This window comes from Adiantum capillus-veneris, chromosome 20 (assembly GCF_014529385.1).
Source record: "Adiantum capillus-veneris isolate H3 chromosome 20, ASM1452938v2, whole genome shotgun sequence".
Lineage (NCBI taxonomy): Eukaryota > Viridiplantae > Streptophyta > Polypodiopsida > Polypodiales > Pteridaceae > Adiantum > Adiantum capillus-veneris.
The window spans coordinates 152174597-152179059 of record NC_140950.1 but is presented as its reverse complement, the minus strand read 5'-3'; positions in this window follow the sequence as shown (position 1 = coordinate 152179059).

The window sequence follows — 4463 nt, the reverse complement described above, 5'->3', positions numbered from 1 at the left end:
CACCAACGAGTTTTGTCAAGGAACACAAGAATTATATCCTATAAAAGTCTTCTTTGATGGGAGAAGCTATAATACAAAGCCTTTATGGAGGGGGGACCGGCTCCATGTAAATCCGCTCCTCAACTGTTGTCAATTGTTCTATTTCTCTCTCTTGTCAAGTATTGTCAATGCCAAATTAGCTAGGTGTAAATTGCTATGTTGCTTTCTCAAATTAAGTACTGTCTCTATGCTCATTAGGAATTTGTTCTTAATGAAATTCTACAATGTTATCAATTTTTGCTACACACAAGTTACTAGTGCATTAAATGTTACAAAAATCTTCAATGAATGAGGCTTCCCTACAATGACAATACATGCTTGAGAATATACCCTTATCTACAATTTGCACCATGGTACCTAGCTCCCACTTTCTTCAATGCTAGACATCATGTATTGTGCACCAGGGAAGAGACTGTTCATGACACCACATTAGCTCCTTGCAAGCTCAAGAGTATGAGTATCATAATCTACTTGAGTTCTCATATGTTGAGCTCACGTTACTCCCTACATGCTTCCTCTTTCAGCCACTCCATGGTGGACTTTCAATTGCCACCTTCATATCCACAGTCCTCAAGCATTGAGAGTCATTGATCAACTCCACATAGAACTTGTGAAGTTTCATTTGGTCCCTATAGGTCATACTTGACCTTCAAGTACAAATATAATCTCTCTCTCTCTCTCTCTCTCTCTCTCTCTCTCTCTCTCTCTCTCTCTCTCTCTTAACAGAGAATTGGAAAAATGAATGTAGCAATCTTAGGATGTTGTATTCCTATTTCTAGCACTATCATTGTGTAAATAGAAAACAATACCACGTCAATAGTCTACCCACACGATGAGACACTAGTGTTAGATTACCCACATGATGAGCCACTAGTGTTAGATTACCCACACAATGAGGTGTGAGATATTTTGCAAAAAAGTATAGAGAGAGAGAGAGTAAGGGAGGGATTGGACTATTAGGTGCACTCAAGTTCCTTGTAAGCAACAACCATGGAAACTAAAAGAGCACCTTATATTAGACCAATCTCTTAGTCACGTTTGTGCAAAGCAAGCCGTAACCAAATCTAGCTCTTTGAGAAAAAGGTGGATGAGTATAAAAACCTTGACATAAAGGAGGTTTGTGTCAAGACGAAGGCTCTATTGAGTAAAGGCTATGTCCTATAACCCTTGGAAGAACCCCACCTTGGAGCACCATTGTTGAGTTTCCATATGTATCCTCTCTAGTCCACTTGGAGCCTATGTGGCATAGAGTCATGTGACACTCCACGTGTAGCTTAATTGGCATTTATGCACTCAGTAGAGTCCAAAAGCATCCCTAGAAATTGGGGCCAATTTTTCTCACTTATAACATGATGTAATCAATCCGCCATCACCTTATGTTAGAGCTCCATGCTTGGCTTCTTCTTTATAAGATGATGTTAACCACCGGCGTCCACTTCTAGTAGTCATGGGCCAGGCTTGTCGGTCCAATAGGAAAAGGGTAAGAGTGATTGCCGATGAGAGGTGCACTCTAAGTGGAATATTCAAGCGTTAGTTGGCTAAGCGTGGGTGCCCAAGTGTGAATGGGCGAGCTCATATAAAAGTCACCTAAACCTAAAAATCACTTATTCTCTCATTGTGCAATTGAAGAGTGCTCTTGCTCCATCTCCATCTTCTTCTTCATCTCCTTGTGTGTGTGTGTGTATGCGTGTGTATGCGTGCGTGCGTGCGTGCGTGCATGTGTGTGTGTGTGTGTGTGTGTGTGTGTGTGAGAGAGAGAGAGAGAGAGAGAGAGAGAGAGAGAGAGAGAGAGAGAGAGAGAGAGAGAGAGAGAGAGAGATCGAGCATTGCGATGGAACGACGGCGGCAGCGAGGTGGTTGAGCGCGGAACGGCGGTAGATCCCTCGTATTCGCTGCGAGGAATCCTCCACAAAGGCGAGCATAGGGCGGTGAGTGACACATCCTTGGTCTCTTGAACGTGCTAGATTAATCTGATTGTGTGCTTGTAGCCATTTGTGGCTTGCACACAGTGTACATCAAGTCCCTTGCTATGACGCGTGCGATAGAAGCACACATTTTTGGCACCGTTGCCGGGGAGATGCTCTGCACTAAGCTCGAATAGCACTCTATGCTTCTTTGTGGTGCAATGTGAGATGTAGCAAAGGTAGAGAAAGAATGTGTGTGGATGTTGAGAAGGATTTGTAAACTTTGTTTTTGCTGCAATGTACTGTTTTATGTTGATAAGGTGTTAGATTTAAGGTATTAGATCTATAACGTTAGATCTATAAGGTGCAGTAAGTAAATCGGTTAGTTAATTAATTGCTATCGTATTGTGTTAAACAGTGTGTAATAGTAGCTCTATTAGTTGCAAGTAGGTAGGTTAGGTGTGTGTGTGCGCGTGCGTGGCACGACCGCGGTGACCTTATCCTAATTTTTTTAAAAAAAATAAAATAAAAAGTTTATTTATTTAAAATGAAGGACCGGGATTGAGAACATTCCCCAAACCCTTTCCCCAAGCCCAAGCCCAAGCCCAAGCCCAGGCTTTAGGCCTCAGTCACCCTTTGGACTTACTTATTTTATCTTCACGCCTAAGTAAAAATCGACCCTTTTGAGGACCATCGGAGCTTCGGATAACCGAACGTTGTGCTGTAAAGCGCACCACAACCCCCTGAGAGATACGCTCATTTTGGGTTATCACACACTCTAATCAAAAAATCTATCGTAAAAAGACATTGAAAAACATCAAAAAAGTGTGAAAACGGGGTGCAAAATGCACAAAAATCAAGCGGTTAACCTTTGAGGGAATTCATCGATGCTTGTAGGGTGCCAAAGGAACATGCATTTGCGCTCTGGTTGTGTGCTAGAGGCTGAGAAACTAGCGAGCACTTTGACTTATGTGGGTTCTCAATACCCACCTACCTTAGGTTCCTGGCCCTCGGCGGGGACCCAAGGTAGTACAACCCAAGATCCAAACATAGCGGCTAGTGACTCTTCAACTGACTATGATATTATGGAAGGGCATCCTACACCAAACCCCAAGGAAGTAAACAAACACGTACCTGTCTGGGCCCCAGAGCCTGGATCTAGTGTGTTTAATCACTTTATAGAAACCTTTAGTAGAGCTACTTGCTCTGAGCCTGTGGCTAGTGAAGTTAAGGAAGGTGAGGGAGAGGTAGATTTGCCTTTGGTATCTCAAGGGGAGCCTATACTCCTCAAGAGTTTCCACGTTGATATTTTTCCCCTTGCTTTCATGAAAGACCCTGCAAAGCAATTACCCCCCGAAGTTCTACTACCTGATGGTAGGAGTCTTACGGAGGTGCAAGAAGTTGAGCGCTATATGCAAGCGGCTAGGGAGAGGGAAATGGAGAGTTTCCTAGAACAATTCCAAGCCATGAAGGGAAAGACCCTTGGGACAACAAGCATAGTAATCAAGCAATTGAGTGCTCCTAAGTTAGTAGGCAATGTGGGTCAAACTGTGGGGAACAACAATACTTCCACCTCAAGGGAAACCTCTAGTACGCTCACCTAGAAGGGTTATTTCTCAACAAAAATTGGGAATATGACCTACAAACTAAAACTTTGATTTACCTATACACGGGTTACACATACCATATAGGTTGGTTAGAAGTTGTACAATCTACTTCTAGCACCATAAGTCTAGAGGAGTGGCAACAGATGGTTTGAATGTCATCCATAGCATCATCGAATCGGAGAGGCAAAATCGAGGGATATCACTATCACAGATGGAAACTCATTCATTGAGTCCAATGGACCCTTCATATATTGTGTCGCCTGGAGTTTTGGTACAATATGAACCCACACGTAGTAGTTTTACTTTTCCAAATCTAGGTCATCTGTCTCTCGGAGACACTACGGCTACGATACCTACTGCGGTGATGAGTACAAAAATTACAACTTGGACCTCGTTTCTTAGCACTGCACCGCTACTTAGTAGCACAGTGCTCCCAACAATACCTACAGGTGTGCATCAAGCCTATGTACCTGTCGCACCTCATGCCCACGTAGCTCCCACACCCCCAATTATGCCAAGGGCTTACACTCCACAATGGCATTATTCGAGCTCTTATTCAAGTGGGGCCATACCATTTAGCAATAACATGTCGTATCCGGCACCAACTATGCCTAGGGACACACCTGTGAACTTTAGACCACCACGCGGTACACCACCATATGAGGTATGGAACCTGAGGGCTACGCGTATGCCAAGGCCAAGGCCAACTCCCATCCCACATGTAGTTCCAGGAGCGCCTGTACCTGCGGCCACTATACCTGCTTATTTAGGAGATTTGGCAACATTTTCTCAAACCGTCGGTCCATCTATTGCTGAGAATATGCGTAACACGCCTGATAGAGAGCCTAGAAGTAAGGCAGTGAAATAGCCAAGCTCACACAAAAATTTAGTGGAGACGGGGATGTGAAAAAGA